The sequence below is a fragment of the Triplophysa dalaica genome, chromosome 16, assembly GCF_015846415.1.
Source record: "Triplophysa dalaica isolate WHDGS20190420 chromosome 16, ASM1584641v1, whole genome shotgun sequence".
Taxonomy (NCBI): domain Eukaryota; kingdom Metazoa; phylum Chordata; class Actinopteri; order Cypriniformes; family Nemacheilidae; genus Triplophysa; species Triplophysa dalaica.
Window position 1 is genome coordinate 16307460 of NC_079557.1, and position 8622 is coordinate 16316081.

Here is an 8622-nt window from a genome sequence, read left to right on the forward strand (position 1 = left end):
TAACCATTTCAACTTTTCATCCATATCAATATGTGGCATTGTGACCACCCTGTCTTTAAATGCAATTAAAATAGGAAAGGTCAAACGTAACTTTTTAGAAGAATGAGATTAATCTAAGTGCTGTTCCATGTAAACGCTTACCATAACTATGTAGATAAGATGTCAATATTTGGTAGTTTAAATAACCATGATAATGTACCCATCTTAAAGTTTTTTTAAGATTTTATTTTTAAAGCATGAATTTCCATAGTCGTCATTTTCAGAATTGTCACATCCATAACCAACAATATTTCTCATAAACGTGTACATAAAAAATAAAATATAACAGCTATTTTATGGTCTACGAAGAGCCTTTCCCTTACCACTTGTTGGATATGAAGAGTTTGGTTCCAAAATTTGTTAACTCCGTTTTTATTGTGTTAGTAAGCTGTATTTTTTTTTTATTGTGGCTAAAATAAAAAACAAACCAACTGCAGTTTGATTTATATTAATTTGACTGCACAACAAAAAAACCTGATTTGTGAAAAAACGATGTTATCTTATTTTGGAACCAAACTCTTCATATTATGGTTTCAGGTTTGTGCATTTTAATTTACAGAAACCCTACAAAGAATTATATAATATTAATATAACAAGACGTGCCACTGCCGTTACAATGAATGGCGAGGTCAACGGTCAATATGGCCGCTCTAAAGAAGAAAGTCCCGCTGTTGACTGATGATTCTCTAGGGTGAGGCTCTCGTAGGCCGCGTGCCATTAGATAAGGCCATTGTCGGTAAACGATCTGTTCGCGCATACGCATAACGACGTAATAGAAAACGCGCAATCGTAAATGATCATTCTGTTTTGCGTCAATTTGCGACACTGAACGATCTGTTCCACGCTTGTGCACCTTTGTACCGCGAGACGTTCATTCACTCACAGCGAAAGAAAAGAGAAGTTTTCCCTTTAATAAAGGGTTCAAATTGCCACCTAAACATGTCAAGTGAACCAATTCATTGAAAAAAATCTTAGTATGAATAATCATCACAGTGAAGAATAGCGATAAAATTAAATTAACATCAATAATGATTTCTTAGCCCAATAAACAAGTGGAAAACTTTTGTAATCATTTTTTGTGATATTAAAATAAATATCTCAGCTGGATATTTTGGACATATTCAGCTTTATTTCTCCCTTATCATTATTAACCGCATAAATTTTGACTCAAATTAAATCAAAGTCAATTATAACTTTTATTTAGATTATTGAAGGGGTTATTTAGATTATAAAGATAGATATATTAGTCTATATAGATCCATACTAATACAAAATTATTCAATTTAAAGTTGATCAATACTAGCAGCTTTTTAAAAAAACCCGTCTTTGACAATACTACTGACCTCAGATCGAAACGCGGCAAGTTAAAGGTACAGTGTGTAGCATTTTGAAGGATTTATTTACCAAAATGTAATATATAATACAAAACTATGTTGTGAGTGGTGAAGAAATACCTTAAAAATGAACCAAAATGTTTATATTACCTTACAATGAGCCATTTTATTTATATACACCGCGGGCACACCCTTACATGTAAATTATAAAATTGCACAGCCATGTTTCTATAGTAGCACTACACGGACAAACTGAGCGTGTTTCGTAAAAGGAAGGATGCACGGGACTATGTTTTTCTTCTTCGGCTGTGTTTTGGAGGCAGCTTGCAAAGCCACTACATAGAAGGATTAGCAGAAGTAGAGGAAGAACAATAACAACATTTTCTTGTCTTGTTTTTTATTAGAAATAGAAACGGTTCTTTGTTGCAGTAAGAAGTAAAATTTGCGCTTATGGCGGACCACACATACTCTGCACACGAGCCAACAGAGCGTCAATCTGTGTCGTCAAAAAAGAAGAAATACGATGCAGCAAAGCGAAGTCGAGACAAAAAAACGGCAGAAAACCCGAATTAACATTGCCGTGGTTCTTTTCAAAATGGAGGGCATGAAGCAGGAAACGGGTTTGCTAAGTGATGCCGAAGTTCCCAGCTTTCTGCTGGACCGGTAAGTTTGTCTCATTTCCGCAATGTAAGTGAACTGTTTGTTTGATAGCTTTAGCTAATAGATGAGCGGATCATCAAGTGAAGTTTGTAATTGTATCATAAGTCCTTGTTGCATGGCCGTGTGGAAATAAAGTTAGAAATCATGTTTACAATCATAATTTGCATAAATCGGGTGTAAGTTATATTATAATACTCTTTAGCTTCCACATCCTCTCTTGTGCGGTCCTCCCGGGTAACGTTAGCTCCTCTGCCTCTCATCGCCCTGCCTGCATCTCCAACACCCCTACCTCTCCGCCCTCTTCCTCTCCCTCTTACTACCTGTGTTTAGTCCTCTGATTGACTCTGTGATGATGAGAAAAACGTCTGCTAAGACTTTCGCGGTTAGATTAGACGGCTTTGGCATTAGCAAGCCGTCTCAATAGGCTGTAAATTACGAACCAAGTTACCGTGCCAAAAAATGCTATGCAAAATAAGCGAATAAATCACTGACACAATGTAAACAAGTAACAATAATATTCACTATAACGATTAGAGTAAATAAAGAAATAAGTAAATTTAATTTATTTATTTTTCTTTGTAAATAAACCTCGTCACTTGACTTGCAAAGGTTACTCGCTTCTGTCTCAGACGACGACATCTCTGTCCTGTGTCCGTAACTTCAGTCGGTTGTACGCCTGTGAGACGTAGATTGCAATTATCAACACCACCGATAATGGCCGCTATCATTTACAGAACCCTTTTGTCCTGTGACGGCAACCGTTGCTTCTCTAATGGGACTTTAGACATGTAACCAAAATCGTGTATTTTCATGTAACAACTCCACGTAAAAAACACGTAAACACATCGTAATGCTACATTTAAAAACATCAAAATAGACCCGCCGTGAACTGTTAAACGAAAAACACAATGTAGCCTACAAAAATATGCCGCCAGTTGTGCCGCCTGGCCGCCAAGTGTTTCATCGCATGCGTGATGCAAACATGGTCGCCGATTGGCAGGACTTCCGTAAACAAACTTTGATACAAATCTCATCTACAGACTGATATTTCTAATTTCTCACAGGAAAGAGCACTATACGTGTTAAGAAGGACATGAGGGAGTATTAATAAATGGCGTGTTAGGTGTGCACTATCCCATCCTTCCACAAGAAACGTTAGAATCTGACTTTTGAACCCTGCTGTTTATTCACTTTCATTATTTTCTTCCATCTCTCCTGCTTTCTCTCACTATATCGGAGAGAACATGTTTGTTAACACTTCCAAACCATAAATTTTAGCATTAAATGCACTCCTGCGTTTCCCTCCAAGCTAAATTTGGAGGACGATGTAGAGTGCTGGACTGAATCTCGGTTTTACAATTAGACATGGCAATAAACGTGTGACTTATATAAGCAAAACCATGGGCAACACACCAGCAATACTTTGCTTTACATGGATACTTTTTAGCTGCAAACAAACCACAAGCGCTTGACATCAACCCAGTCCGATCGCTCTCATTGTTCAACCGCGATTGCTGGCGAACTAGCAGTTTACAGTGCGCGACTATGCAAATGCGGTCTGACTGGGCTTAGACGCCAATCAATGCTGTGCTGATCCAAAATCAATGACACAGCTGACGTGTTTTAATGGGCTCGGGGTGAAACCCCGAGTCTCTGCTGCCAGCCAAGAGATTATTCTGCTTGTGGTGAAAGGAAATGGAGCCTTACCCAAACACCCAACAACCCCTCACTCTTGCAGCTTTGTTTTTTTCCTTTTTCACGTATGACCTATTTATCTGACGACGTGTTACCATCGCTTAGGTGAGGAAACGGTGAGCCAACACTTACTCGCTTTCTGTCTTCCAACTCTAGCACATCTGCACATGAACAGAGACATCAGGAGGGGGATGTTACCAATGTGTTTGTCTGGCGGGCAAACAAAAGTCCGTCCTCCGTCGTAATGTATGTGCGGATACTGCGACGCCAATCATTACGTACGCCCACCCCTTAGACTCAGAGGAATGAGCTCACTGATTACTGGCCATTCATTTCCAGTTTAGCGCAAGTCAGCCAGGCCGCAGCAGTGTTCTCATGCGCTAGAATTTATGCGTGTGGGCACATATTATGGTAAAATCTGACAGGAGCACATGTGTAGTGGAAATAACCATATTTAAAAGTGACAACCTGCCCAATAAGAGGCTCTCGTTCCGAGAAGGGTGTTTATGTTGGGTGTTTGTAGCGACTGCACGAAGCCACAAATTCATATGTAAGAGAGACGGAGAGAGTTTATAGACTGAGTTGTATAGTGTAGTACAAGGCAAAAACATGTGGGAGAGTCGGAAAATGACATGGAGTGAAACCGGGTTCTCTTATTTTATTGTATTTCTCTAACTGAACTTCAAAGACTCTCGACTCATTGGAGCATACACTCACACAAAAACATTCAAAAATTGGCTGTGACAGAATTGTAAAAATAAACAAAGCAATGGAGATCCCCGTTCCTGAAACAAACAAAAAATATACCACTAATTGAGTCAATGAATCACGTCTCAACTTCATTGGTTTAGTCAATAAAGCGGTTGAAAGAAAATGGGGCGACCTCCAAGCCCACACTGCCCCCTCGTGGTGAACAAATGAAAACACAGGGAAACGGTCAATTTAATGTGATTCATTATCTGTCTGTCAGGGTGCGACTACTTGCTTAAATTGAACCCCTGATGAGAAACTAATTATCCAGTACTCAAAAGACATAATGGCCAGCACTTAACATAAATGACAAAAGGCGACTCATGCTGTTGGCCATCGCACTACAAATCATGGCGATGACGATTTGAGAGGCAAATTAGCTTTATCTGGGGGCGGTTTCCCGGACAGGCCTAAAGCCTAGTCTCAGTCTAATTTACATGTTAGTGATGCCTTGATCGAAAACAACTTGCACTGACATATCTTAAAATATATCAGTGCGATTGTTTTGTCTTACCATAATTTAACTAATGCCTAATCCTGTTTTAAAATAATCCTTGTTTGGGAAACCGCCCCTTGGTGTCCTTGTTAGGGAGTGCAGCATCTTAACTACTTAGATATAAGAAAATATCGACTCAAAAAAAAATTGTGTAAGTGTAACGGGGACTGGAAATGATTGGTATCGTTTAGAAAAAAGAAAGAAAGAAAGAAAGAAAGACAAAGAAAGAAAGAAAGAAAGAAAGAAAAAGGGGGAAGGAGAAGTGATTACTAGGGGGAAACATTAACTTTTCACTGTGTTCCTTCCAGTGTCTTGTTTGTGTCTGGAAAGTATTATTATGATTATACACCATAAGCCATTTGATTATTATTTGTCTTTCAGGATGAAAACAGCATGTTAGTAAAAAACAGCCTAGCTGTATATAGTAATGATTGACATTTTGGTTAGGGGACAGAATGACAGGGTTGGGCTCTTATCTGTTTCCATAGTCAACAGATACTGATCTGGGCCTCTGAATTTTGTGTCGAGGGCCTCAATGTGTGCAACTGCCATTCTCATATGTTCAGCTTTTCTAAGAAAGAGCTGCAATTCAACTTATCAATATAAATGATTGAGAAACCACAACAGAGGAAATTTTGAGATGGAGTCAAGAATGCATTCAGACTTCTAAAGTCACGATTTACTAGGCTTTGTACAAAAATAAAACATTTTCAGGTAGGCCTAGTCGTACAAGAATGTCATGTATGGAAGTATTTTAATGACTTTAGTTTTTGAAGAAAAAAGCATGTTGAATTACCACTAATCAAAAATAATCCTGTTGCATTACCAGTGCTTGCATGTTTAGAGTCTGCAATTCAATATGGTTGTACATTTAAGCTGTGAATATTTCAAATTGAAACATTTCACACTCCGTTTCATCGTCTAAAAATTAAATAATCAAAATTCACCTTTTAAATTTCATAAAAAAATTCAACTTGGTTTTAAATAAAACCTTTAATATTCGACAGATAATTTTCAGTCCATATTATTTCGATTTAAAAATTTGCTTCCACAAATTCAGGGGTTCAAATTCGGCTTGAAATTCAACGTTTCAACATCAGGGAATCCGAGGGAAAGCAATAAAGCGCCGATTCTACAAATGCATGATCTCTTCCTGCTACCTGACCGCTTCACCAGCAGGTGGTGCAAGTCGGTGCTGACGTAGATCAAAGCAAGAAAAACAGATACTCTTTATATTTCTGCCACACAGCCCACTCATCTGCTCGATTAAGTGAATTAAGTTGTTCTCATATATAGCTTCTTATGTATCATCAACATTTTCAGAAATGTTTACTGACGCTTTCACTGCCTGCAGAGACACACTCTAGGCCTATTATGCTCAGACTTTGACTGCCCTCCTGTTCTGGCTTGAAGGAATTAGGTTATTTTTAGTTCAACACATCATTTTCCAGTGTTGGGTGTAACTAGTTACTAAGTAATTAGTTACTGTATTTTAATTACTTTTCCCTTGAAAAAGTAAAGTAAGGGATTACTCATATGTTTTCTGTAATTTAATTACAGTTACTTGTGATGTACTTAAACTAAATACTTTGTGAAATATATGCGTGTGCAATAGTGTAATTGACATCAAAATTCAAAGTCTTACTTTAAAATCTGTGCTCACATTTATAATACTTTGGTCAGTTACTAATATTATTTATTTGAATGAATTAAATAAGCCGTTTCATTTCTATCCTTGAATCACTTAACTAATCAATGTCGATGTAGGATATAGAAAGTAATTAGTAATGAGTAACTAAATACTTTTTGGACAGGGTAATTTGGACAGTAATCTAATTACACTATTGAATATGTAATGAGTAACTAGTAATTAATTACTTTTTCAGAGTAACTTACCCAACACTGTCATTTTCACATAAATATTATGCATCATCAGCATTTACATGAGATTTATTGTGTTTGAAGCGGTCAAATACTGAGATCTCAACCAGCATCTTATTGATAACTGCTCCGATCATGCCATACTGAATATCCGCAACATGCACGGTGGGACGGTGGAACAAAAACGTTATAAGCTTGTAAGGTTTGCTAAGTGCTCTTACTCTATCCCTTTAGCGTCCATGGACCACGCCATCACGGCCAGTGTACCTTGCTAAAATGCTTAATGTTGCTTTATCTTCAGACCAGATGACCAAAATTAGTATAGCCTACACCTTTTTAATAAAGCGTAGGCTATACAGAAATGCGGAAGAGCCCTGAATATGAACACAAAAAGCACAAAATGGCACAATAAGAATTTTAGGATGTCCAGGCGTATTTCTCACATAGGCTGAAAACATAACTAGGAGGGAAAACAATGATAGAGGTGACCTAAGCTGCCAGTACAAACGTCAATACATTTCTTCTTGATGATACATAATAAGCTATATGTGAGAACAACTAAATTCACTTAATCGAGCAGATGAGTGGGGGGCACGGTGGCTTAGTGGTTAGCACGTTCGCCTCACACCTCCAGGGTTGGGGGTTCGATTCCCGCTTCCGACTTGTGTGTGTGGAGTTTGCATGTTCTCCCCGTGCCTCGGGGGTTTCCTCCGGGTACTCCGGTTTCCTCCCCTGGTCCAAAGACATGCATGGTAGGTTGATTGGCATCTCTGTAAAAAATTGTCCGTAGGGTGTGAGTGCGTGAGTGAATGAGTGAGTGTGTGTGCCCTGCGATGGGTTGGCACTCCATCCAGGGTGTATCCTGCCTTGATGCCCGATGACTCCTGAGATAGGCACAGGCTCCCCGTGACCCGAGGTAGTTCGGATAAGCGGTAGAAAATGGAATGGAGCAGATGAGTGGGCTGTGTGGCAAACATATAAAGAGTATCTGTTTTTCTTGCTTTGATCTACGTCAGCACCGACTTGCACCACCTGCTGGCGAAGCGGTCAGGTAGCAGGAAGAGATCATGCATTTGTAGAATCATGCTTTACTGCTATTCCTCGGATTCCTGGATGTTGAAACGTTGAATTTCAAACCGAATTTGAACCCCTGAATTTGTGGAAGCAAATTTTTTAATCAAAATAATATGGACTGAAAATTATCTGTCGAATATTAAATGTTGTATTTAAAACCAAGTTGAATTTTTTAATGAAATTTAAAAGGTGAATTTTGATTATTTAATTTTTAGACGATGAAACGGAGTGTGAAATGTTTCAATTTGAAATATTCACAGCTTAAATGTACAACCATATTGAATTGCAGACTCTAAACATGCAAGCACTGGTAATGCAATAGGATTATTTTTGATTAGTGGTAATTCAACATGCTTTTTTCTTCAAAAACTAAAGTCATTAAAATACTTCCATAGTCATGGGCACCCAGTCAGCTGGATGAAAAATAGACCTTTAGACCTAAAAATAACTTACTGTAAATGCTATTATAAATGTCTTTCATTTCAAACAAATCCAATGTTTGGACTGTGTACAATTATACGAGTACATTTTCCGTAGTGTTCTTTTTATACCTTGTTAACATGAGTTTGTAACCGCAGCGGTTACCCCAGTCGACCACATGATGTCTCTGTTTCCCAGGTAACAACGCTAGCGGTTAGCGTGGGACGAGGGCATCTTACCATGACAACGCTTTCTCCTTTGATTTATTCCCCG

General features: G+C 38.3%; 1 protein-coding gene across 2 annotated transcripts in view; it reads right to left on the reverse strand.

Annotated features, from left to right (window-relative positions):
* The window catches only part of slit3 (slit homolog 3 (Drosophila)), a 197055-nt gene extending 188435 nt beyond the window's left edge, over window positions 1-8620 (reverse strand). The window contains exon 1 of one of the 2 annotated variants that reach the window (XM_056770348.1): window positions 8481-8620. The gene's annotated coding sequence lies outside the window, so the exon portion shown is untranslated. Of the gene's footprint in view, window positions 1-3860; window positions 3939-8480 lie in introns of those variants that run through there. The other variant, XM_056770347.1, reaches the window with a different exon arrangement.
* Window positions 8621-8622: the final 2 nt, after the last annotated feature.